At 38.8% G+C, this 11,197-nt stretch overlaps 1 long non-coding RNA gene across 2 annotated transcripts in view; it reads left to right on the forward strand.

The window, feature by feature from the left end:
* The first annotated feature begins 415 nt into the window (after nt 1-415).
* Nucleotides 416-11,197, forward strand: part of LOC143646773 (uncharacterized) — a 125,839-nt gene continuing 115,057 nt past the window's right edge. For both annotated transcript variants that reach the window (XR_013157607.1, XR_013157606.1), the window contains exon 1: nt 416-598. This is a non-coding gene — a long non-coding RNA (uncharacterized LOC143646773). The remainder of the gene's footprint in view (nt 599-11,197) is intronic.

Genomic DNA, 11,197 nt, shown 5'->3' on the forward strand with positions numbered 1-11,197 from the left:
GTTCAGAGATTTCCCTTCCAAGTGCATTTCCTATCCACAGCTGCTGCAAAGCGACCAGGATTACTAATGAGAAAGCAGCCTCTCACTTCTCCCCACACCCCAGTGTCTGCCTCCCTAGAGAAAAATTTTGGCCACAAATGCACTTTAGAAAAGATGTGCGGTGAAAAGTGGTCATAGCCGAGTCAATGAATTACATTTTTTTTTACTTTTACATAAGTAACAAAAGAAGGAAATTAAGGAAGATAGTTGTTAGGTAGGGGGAACGGGTAAGGACGCTGCAACTGGAGCTATGGAGGCTGTGTTGCCCTTCCCAACATGGCTTCTGGGACCGCCCCTTCCGGACACCTGACTTCCGGAGAACTGCCCCTTCCGGATGTCACCTGACCCCCTTGCTTAAAAACTGCCCAAGCCATCACCCAGGTGCTGACTCACCTCCCTCCATCTTGGATTCGGTGGTCTCAGCCTAGGAGCGTGGAAATAATCCCGCCAATTTTAGGTTTCCCGGTCTACCTTCCTTCTTTCTCACCCTTTCGCCTCCTAAAGCGTCCAACAGTATTTTAACAAGACTTCAGAATGGCTTTTGGATCTACTTGCTGAGGTGGGTTTGCCTCTTATGTTATACCTGGCATTTATTGGCCATTTGATGTGGACCATAGTTTAAAATAATGTGAGGATGAGGTGTGTACAGGTGGTTAAGGAACGGGGGAAAAAAATAACGTCAGGCAGACAATATAATTATGAATGAACTGGCAAATAACTTCTGCAACTGGGGAAAATCTAACTTCGGGCAAACAAAATAATCATAAATTAACTGGCAAGTAACTGTTCTGCAACTGTATAACTTACCAAGAGGTACCTAGAAAGCAGACATTCCTGTAGCTGCTGAATGTTATGAGTGCTCATTTATACCTGGAAACTTTAAATTGGTATTATGGTGTGCAGTTTACTTATTTAGTGGGTGATGGCCAGTGAGTAAAGCGTTAGAAAGTGAGACTCAGTTTTCTTTTATAAAGAATTCCTCCTTATGCAATTATAAAATTATAATAAGAACAAGTCGTCTTATAAAGAAATTAACCCTTCTTTGGAATAGCTAAATTATGAATGTCTCAAAGCCATCAAGATCTTTTATGATTTTATAGCCTGAAAGTCAGCTCTAAATTTAATCACTTTATCTATAGCTGCCCAGTTAGTTTCCAACCTAAAAGTCTTACATTGTGGTTCCAAAGATCCCTTAGTTAAGGAAAAAAAAAAAGGGCCCATGTCCTTCTAAAGCTTGAAATTTTGTATCATTAACGGTATTCATTTTATTCTTAAGCAATACAGCGTTTTAATTCCTAACAATAGTGTTGTTCTTTTGTGATTTATCTGTCCTTGAGCCCAGAGGTACCTGATAATGTTAAGAGGTCTATGTGTTATCAAAAGAGGAACTCACTTGAACCTATCTTCACCCTCAGGTTATGGAATTAGTGGAAACAAGAATCAGTTCTAATGAGATGAAGCCCTGTTATTGCTTGTTGCCAATACTGCTGGGCTGATTTTAGTGAGAATAGTGGTATATTTTTACCTTTCATTTAAGGTTTCAATGAAAGCATCTGGAATCTTGGACAGGTTTCCACACACAGTATTCAATTTGAACACAGGCAAAAAGAGGAGAGAAAAACAAACTATGAGGCAGGCAAAATTTTTTGCCCCTTCTTAATTCCTGTGGTAATGTCTCAGATTAGTAAACCAACGTTGGTTTTCTCTATTCCTAGATCTTAGATTTGGAAATTCGAAGTTCACATCATTTTAACCTTAATCATTTAGTCCCTGTTCTAGTTTGCTAGCTGCCAAAATGCAATATCCCAGAAATGGAATGGCTTTTAAAAAGGGGAATTTATTAAGTTGTAAGCTTACAGTTTTAAGGCAGTGAAAATGTCCAAACTAAAGCAAGGCTATAGAAATGTCCAATCTAAGGCATCCAGGGAAAGATATCTTGGTTTAAGAAGGCCAGTGACATTCAGGGTTTCTCTCTCACCTGGAAAGGCATATGGTGAACATGGTGGACAAGGCAATGTCAGCTAGCTTTCTCGCCATGCTTCTTGTTTCATGATGCTCCCCTGGGGGCGTATTCTTTCTTCATCTCCAAAGGCCTCTGATTGCCTAGGCTCTCTGCTTCATGGTTTTCGTCATTCTCAAGCTTTCTCCAAAATGCCTCTTCTTTTAAAGGACTCCACTAAACTAATCAATGCCCACCTGGAATGGGTGGAGTCATATCTCCATCTAATCAAGCTAATACCCACAACTGGGCATGTCACACCTTCATGGAGATAATCTAATCAAAACCTGTAGTGCCGGGTGGGGATTAAATCTTGTTCCCACACAGATTGGATCAGGATTAAAGCATGGATTTTCTAGGGTACATAAATCCTTCCAAACTGTCCCCCCAAAACTCTCTGCATCCTTCAACAATGAAGAAGCAGCTGGGCCATGGTTTGACATCATTCTGACGACTTCTTAGTCCTTTGCTTTCTTAAATATTTCTCCACGCAGCTCATGTTATTTATTTCCTTGGACTTGGTTACCAGAGTACAAAAGTTATAAAGAAGAAATGGAACCGCCGGATACAATGCTGTCAAAACCATTATTGGGTGTCTTTCTGTTGCCTGGTGGTAGTAAGCCCTCATGAAATACTTTGTCCAAATTGCTAGGAGGAATTTCATTTTACTTACAGAGAGGAGAATACAGATGCTCCCTCTATGTAAATACCATTGTGTATAAGACACATCAATCCGTGTACACTGAGGAAACTAGGCAATTAAGTTCATTATAGAACTTTAAAATCTATGTTTTAAACTATATATATGAATGCACACACAGACAGATATACATGTATTTATATATTTATGTAAGGTATATGTGTTTTTTTTGTATACTGTATGACAGGGTCACATTTCATTATTTTTCCATGTGAATATCCTGTTATCGCAGCACCATTTGTTGAAATTTTTTGTTCAGTTTGGTTTTCTTGTTTGTTTTGCTTGCTTTTTTGTTTTCTCAGGAAGTGCATGGACCAGGAATCCATGCATTTGGATTCTTCAGTAAATAAATATGATTCTTCAATAAAAAGCTACTGATCATAATAGTCTAAAAATATTTTGCATTTCTCTTTTGTGCCGGTTAGAAAATATTATATACCCCAGAAAATGTTTTAATTCTGATTCAGTCTTGTGGAGCAGTTGTGTCTTCTAATCCTGATTCACTGTTGCAGGTGGAAACTTTTATTAGATTATGCCCCTGGAGATATGACGTGCCCAATTGTGGGTGTAATCTTTTGATTATGTAGAGATGTGACTCCACCCATTGTAGGTGGGCCTTGATTAGATTACTAGAGTCTTTAAAAGAGGAAACATTTTGGAGAAAGTACGGAAGCCTCTAGACCAACAGAGCCCACACAGCCAGAGACTTTTGGAGATGCATAAAGAAAACGCCCCTCGGGGAAGATGTTTAAAATGAGCCAGAGACCCCAGCAGATGCCAGCCATATCTTCCCAGCTGACAGAGGTATTCCTGACCCATTGGCCTTTCTTGAATCTAGGTATCTTTCCCTGGATGCCTTAGTTTGGACATTTTTATGGCCTTAAAACTGTAAACTTGCAAATTAATAAATACCCCCATTCAAATGCCATTCCATTTCTGGTATATTGCATTCTGGCAGCTTTTATAAACTAGAACACCTTTTTTGCATTACCGTGTCCATAGAACATGTGGAGTGCCTTACACGGCTTACCTTGTTTAAATCTCACAACCTAATTTTGCAAAGAGAATATTGAAGCTTGGGGGGAGGTTAAGGTCTTTCCCATGGTCACACAGTTTATAAATACTAGGATTGAGATCTGAACTTTGGTCCCCCAGCTCCGGAACCTGAACCCCATTTGCTTTCTTTGAGCCTCCTTTTGGAAGGGCCAAGACTTGTGACTAACATAGAATCACATAAAAGGATGGTTTTGGAAATCATGAATTCTAGGGATGGTTCTCAGCTCCACTGTAAACTGTCTGGCCCTGTGTACTGCACTTCACTACCCTTTGAATTAGATTTTTGTTTCTTTAATTTTTGAAAAAGTCAGATACTTTTATTTATTAGTGTTCTTTAGTGTATCAACAAAGCGATGGTAGTTTCATTTTATTATAGATGTTCAGATATTTTGCTTAATGCAGATCTATGCCTCATTGGCAACATTTAAGAGCCCAACATAAAAGCGTAATCTTTAGAATAACCAAAAGCACGGAATTATAAACAAATCTAACCTACTTCAAAGAGCTATTAGTCACCAAGATTATAGGTTTTTATCAATCCTGTCAAGTTTCAGAATGAGACTGGCTGATATAATGGGAATTCTATTGTGCCAACTATAGGAGAATTATAACGTATAACATAGATTACAGATATTTGGCACCTTCTCAAAATTTACCCAAAGAACAAAACTATTCTGTATGTAGCAATCATCTCACATTCAAATACTTGAAAAGCTTCCCTTGATTCTTTCAAGCAACAGCCCTTAACATTCCTTAGCAACTTGAACTTGATACAGCGGAGTCCTGCGCCGCTGCCAAAAAGTGAATTTGTTTTTTCATCTGTAAAATGGGGTCTTAAACTAGACAGTGTAGCATCATCAGTATATGAAGGGGCTTTTGGCCTAAAAGTCCATACCATATTTTCACATGTTGCAGTTTCCTTGGGAGAATGGGAGATGTTGTGCTGGTCTGAAAGGACCTGTGTACCCTAGAAAAGCCATGTTTTCATCCTAATCCTATTTTGTAAAGGCAGTTGTTTCTCCTAATTCCTTTGCAGTACTGTATGTTGACAACTTTATTTAAATTACCTCCATGGAGCTGTGACTCAATCAAGAGTGGGTATTAAATTTGATTAGATGGAAACGTGACTCCACCCATTTAGGTGGGTCTTGATGAGTTTACTGAAATCCGGTAGTAGAGGAAACATTTTGGAGAAAGCTGGCAATTCGGAGAGAGCAGAGAAAAACAACAGTCATGAGAAAGCCACAACAGAGAACACCACAGGACTACGAAGCAGAGGGTCTACCAGCAGTGACTTTTGGAGATGAAGAAGGAAAGTGCCTCCTGGGGAGTTGGAGACCAAACTAGCAGATGATGCTGTGTTCACCATGTGCCCCTCCAGCTGAGAGAGAAACCCTGACCATGTTTGCCATGTGCCTTTCCAGATGAGAGAGAAACCCTGAACTCATTGGCCTTTTTGAATTAAGGTATCTTTCCTTGGTTGCCTTATATTGGACATTTCTCTAGACTTGCTTTAATTGTGACATTTCCATGGCCTAAAACCTGTTAACTTTCAACTTATTAAATTCCCCCTTTGTAAAAGCCATTCTGTTTCTGGTATATTGCATTCCAGCAGCTAGCAAACTAGAACAGAAGTCATAAAAACTAAAGTCAGGTTGTGAGTGAGACTTGGACTGGACAGAGACTGGGTACCGAGATTCATCAAGGTGGAGCTGCCTCCTTAATAGATGTGTGGAGAAAGATTGAATGAAGCCAGATGAGTACTCTTGAGCTGGCAGAATTCAGTAAACAGCAATCTGTTTTTAGAAGAAAACCAGGAATTGAGAAGTAAAGAACAAGAAATTTAGGAGATAGGAGTGCACAGTTAAACATTGTTAAGTTGCTTTGTAAGAAATAGCCAGGAGAGAGGGAGTATTGCTCATTTTAAATGCAAAGTGAAAGGAGAAAGTTAGGAATCAGTCAATTGTAAGGGGAATGCAAATGTTCAAGGCCTTTTCAACCTGTCAGAATTAGAAGAACATGCTACCATGGTGGCTACTTTGCCTGTCCTCTATCTGCTAAAACATGATGGCAGTGCTCTGTAAGCCCCCACCCTCCAAAATATTTTCTGGGAGTCCCAAGAATTTTCATTTGTTCTCCAGCAGGCCTCAACAGAGCTTCAGCTGGATAGCTGGCAGCCACTTTCTCAGGCCTTGCTACTGCTTCTCTGGGGAAAGGTTGCCTTGGCCCAGCTGTTGTCTCCCAGTCCCCCCCTCCATCCCTCCCCCTAGCCCCAGAGACCTGGAGGTGTCCAAACAGTGTTGCATTTTCTTCAGTCCTTTGTTCAGAGAAGTAGCCTGATTATAACCTCTGTGCAGGTGAGAACATCCTTTCTCCATGGGGTTCAGTCCCAGTCTCTGAGGCCCATTGAGCTCTATGCTTTCTTTCCCATTTCCTGATCGTTCATCTTTAGCTCCAGATAAACTTAACTCAAAATTTCCTGCAGAATCCTTTCCCTGATGTCGGAAAGAAAGCTGTACCTTAAAGAGAATAAATGCTCACCCGATTGTGGAGGAGAAAAGAATTTATGAACAGCCTTGCAAGAATGGGCATGCAACCAAAATGTGGTGGTTGGCATGCCAAACAACAGCAGGCAACAACATTTATACCCTAAGCCTACCGTGCAAATCCCTCCCCTGTTTCCCCATTGGCTGGGGTACTCCAGAGGTTACAGCCTATCTGAGAGGTCTAACTCACAATTTTTTCCCATATAAGGAACTGGCGCCAATCCTCAAGCTTACATCAGAGGCCTCACCCTCCCCTCCTCCTTTCCTCCCTCCCAGACTATGGAACTGGTCTGGGCTGGTTTTGCAGCCTTTGTTTAGTAAGTTGCATTGTCCCCCATTCCTTGCCATTTTGTATGAAAACTAAATTTTATTCTTATACCTGATGCATATCACCTCCCAAAAATAGATGCCTAGGGGCTCTCTGCAACCCATCTTCCACCCCTCTTTCAAACTCAGGCTACCTTTGGTTAGCATCTGCTATCTGGGAAAAGAGGACAACTGAGATTGACTGATATTAGAAGGGCATGCTCTGGGAAAGTGAGATTTCAGAAATGGCGTGTAGACCAGGCATGAATCAATGATGTACATGCATTTAAAATATATTTATGGGGCGGGCCACGATGCCTCAGCAGGCAGAGTACTCACCTGCCATGTCAGAGACCTGAGTTCGGTTCCTGGTAACTGCCCATGCGAAAAAAAAATGTATATTTATGGACTCTGGAATGATAACTCATGAGCTCATGTTATTTCGTGATGAATCATTGACCTTCTCTAAAAGTCTTAGAATTTAGAATTGGAAGATATCCTACAGATCTAATAAAGATAGGTGGGAAGAGACAAAATATAGGATGCATGTGGGTAACTTTTTTCTGGCTTAATTATTTCTTTAAGAACCAAAGTCTTTGTTCTCAAATCCAAGCTTTAATAACTTGTATGTGAAAAAGATGCATCTGCACTGGCATTTTAAGACCGATTGCCTCCTCCTTTGTATTCCTCAATGAAAATATATGTAAAAGCCTGACTTTTATGTCAATAGCCTACCAAAGAGTTAGGTTACAAAGTAGTGTAATAAATATTTTTTTGAGCAAATGAATGACTAACCAAGTGTGATAGTTAATTTCAAATCAAGTGTCAACTTGATTAAGTTATGGTGTCCAGTTGTGTGGTCAAGCAAGCACTAGCCTGATTATTACTGTGAGGGTATTTCATGTATTTAAATCAATGGTCAGTTGATTGCAGCTACAGCTGATGCATCTACAGTCAACAAAGGGGACTGCTTTCAGCAATCAGAGGACTCTCCTCATCCTATTCATTGGAATCCTTAAAGCATGGAACTGAGGATATCAGCAGTCAGAATTTTAATCTCTTACTTCCCCAGCTTCTCCTGGGGAATTCAAGGTCACCATCTCATTCCCAACTTGCAGCCTACCTAAAATATTTGACTTACCAATCCCCATGGTTATGTGAGCCAGTTCCTATAATAAATCTCTTAATATTTACATATATTACACACACACACACAGACACACACACACACACACACACATATACCCGCACATATATACATATATATTTGTTCTGTTTTGTTTTTATTTTTTTGAGAACCTAGACTAATACACTGGGCTTTAAGAATATTCCACAATAGACATGCCATAGGGCCATTAAATTATAACATATTAGTAACAATATGTGAATGCTATACTGGGACATAATATTTCTCAGGTCTCAGATCACAGGTACTGTTTTAAAAAGCATAGAAGATTTCAACTTTAAAATTAAATGTATTTTGATTTTATTTTTCACAGGTATTTTACCAGGAATTCTAACACTTAGATAATGTGAGTTCTCAAGAACAGAATATTTATCTGTTTTACTTAAAGATACAGAACAGTTCCCTATACACAGTAGGCACTCAATAAATATTTGTGGAATGAGTGAATGAATGAGTATTGTTTCCAATTGGTTAAAAATAGGATTACATTGTTTTAAATGAATCCAATATATATGAATTTTATGCTTGCAGGCATTGTTGAAATTGCTAAATAGGGGGTGTGCTGGTTAGAATTTGTGAATCCAAGAAAAGCCATGTCCTTTAATTCTCATTCAACATTGCTGGCTGGAAGCTTTTTGATTATTCCCATGAAGATGTGACTCACCCAATTGTGGGTATTAACTTTTGATTAGAGGGGGATGTGACTCCACACATTCCAAGTGAGCCTTGGCTGTAATCCTTTTATTTTTTCTTAATTTTTTAATATTAATTTTTAAATTAAAAAAAATGACAAGAGACACAAACATTCTTAACATATGATCTTCCGCTCTACATATATAATCAGTAATTCACAATATCATCACATAGTTGCATATTCATCATCATGGTAATTTCTTAGAACATTTGCATCAATTCAGAAAAAGAAATGAAAAGACAACAGAAAAAGAAATAAAGCGAAAACAGAAAAAAAAGTTATACATACCATACCCTTTACCTCTCCCTTTCATTGATAACTAGCATTTCAAACTAAATTTATATTAACATTTGTTCCCTCTATTACTAATTTTTATTCCATATGTTCTACTTGTCTGTTGACAAGGTAGCTAAAGGGAGCATCAGACGCAAGGTTTTCACATTCACACATTGACTGGAATCCTTTAAAAGAGGAAACATTTAGGAAAGAGTCCTTTTTAGAGACCCACCAAAGTCCACAAATCAGAGACCTTTGGAGATGAAGAAGGAAAACACCCCTGCGAGAGCTTCATGAGATCTAGAGAGAAAGCTAGCAGATGCCGCCATGTTCACCGCATGCTTTTCCAGTTGAGAGAGAAACCCTGAATTTCATCAGCCTTTCTTGAGTGAAGGTAACCTCTTGCTGGTGCCTTAATTTGGACATTTTTATCACTGTGCTTTAACTGGGATATTTTCATGGCCTTAGAACTGTAAACTAGCAACTTAATAAATTCCCCTTTTTAAAAGCTATTCCATTTCTGGTATATTGCATTCTGGCAGCTAGCAAACTAGAACAGGGGGTCTTGTTTTTCATACTCTGAAAGCTTCAACCTACATAAATTTTTTAGGTGGTTGAAAGTCAACTCTGTTAGCATCTTTGGAGTTTTTAGCAAAAAGAAAAATAAAGGAATGAAGGAAGTGATGCTCTAAATATTGAGTTTGGGTTTTCCCAGGTGTGATCAAAAGGTTTATGGGGAGCTGAGGAGTTTTCGGGAAGCATTGAAAGTAATAATGTTCTCCTCTCCCAGAAGTAAGTGGCACAGTTCATCTGAATTTACAACAAGTTTACTTTGTTTGTTTTGGAACAAAAATCTGACTCTAACTGAGACAGTAAGAATAGTTGGACTAGCAGTTAGGAGCGTGCCCAGGACTTGGGAGCCAGAGTGTCTGGTGTCCAATGCAGGCCTCATTTGTTCACTACATGTCTTAGGGCAAGTTCTATAACCTCTTTGCTTCAGTTTTCTCATCTGAAAATGATGTTGATAATAGTACTTACATTATACTGATGTTGTGAGCATCAAATGTGTTTATATATGTAGGTGCCTGGTGCCTAGAGTGGGCTAAGTGTTTGCTATTTTCATTATTACTATTATCAAAGAAAATTGAAAAATAGAATATGCTTTATAGAAGTTTATTTTAGAAATTACCTTTGCTGGAAGTGCTTCTATTCCCTAAAGTAATGGTTATTTTAATATTGGTTTCTTTTGGATGGGTGGCTATACAGTATACTTCCCCACTAGATATTTTTCAGGCAACATTTAGTTCTTAGCCCTCGGACTATGTAATACATGCCTTCACTTTTTTTTTTTTAACTTTTTGTTATTGTATAATATAACATATATACAAAGCAAAGAAAGAAAAAAGCAATCATTTTCAAAGCACTCTTCAACAAGTAGTTACAGGACAGATCCCACAGTTTTTCATGGGCTACCGTAGCATCATCTCAGATTTTTTCTTTCTAGCTACTCCAAAATATAGGAGGCTAAGAGGAATAAATATATATTTTTTATCATCACATTTTTTCCTTTTTTTTGGTGAAAAATAACATATAGAAAAAAGCAATAAATTTCAAAGCACAGCACAACAATTAGTTGTAGAACAGATTTCAGAGTTTGGTATGGGTTACGATTCTACAATTTTCAGTTTTTACTTCTAGCTACTCTAAGATACTGGAGACAAACAGAAATATCAATGTAATGATTCAGCAATTATATTCATTTGTTAAACCCTCCCTTTTTTGTATAACTCCACCATCACCTTTGATCTGTCTCCCACTCTTTAGGGGTGTTTGGGCTATGCCCACTCTATCTTTTTCCTTTTGGAAGGGCTGTCAGTAATATGGGGTCAGGAGATGGAACTAGCTGATGTTCTGGAAATACATGCGTTCAATTTGGATTACCGGCTGAGCTTCATGGTGAAGGTTACAGTGTTCTTGACCACTCGTGTTGTTAAATACTTGGGGTCCAGATACCCCAAGAACCTAGAAACTCTGTGACTCTCACCTGACCCAACACACCTGCCTTCTGGGATGCAAAGTCCTGCTCTTCTCATCTGCCTTTTCCCCGATGTTGTAACCAGTGTAGCTGTGGATTGGCTTGAAGCAATAGTAGTGAGTGCATGTGGGGGTACTCATGCCTGCTCTTCCCCTATTTTTTCCCCTCTGTCCTCTTCAATAATTTTAGAGCTTCAAAAATGGGCAATATGTTGCTGTCTTCAAACAATATTATGCCATTGATCATCATAACCAATCTACTGAAGGAATGTATGCCAGCTATCTCAGTTTTGGCCCAATCCATCCATTCCTTTTTCCTTTGTTTCTGTACTTATCCAGTTTAGATTCTACAGTCCATCAT

The sequence above is a fragment of the Tamandua tetradactyla genome, chromosome 9 (assembly GCF_023851605.1).
Source record: "Tamandua tetradactyla isolate mTamTet1 chromosome 9, mTamTet1.pri, whole genome shotgun sequence".
Classification (NCBI taxonomy): Eukaryota; Metazoa; Chordata; class Mammalia; order Pilosa; family Myrmecophagidae; genus Tamandua; species Tamandua tetradactyla.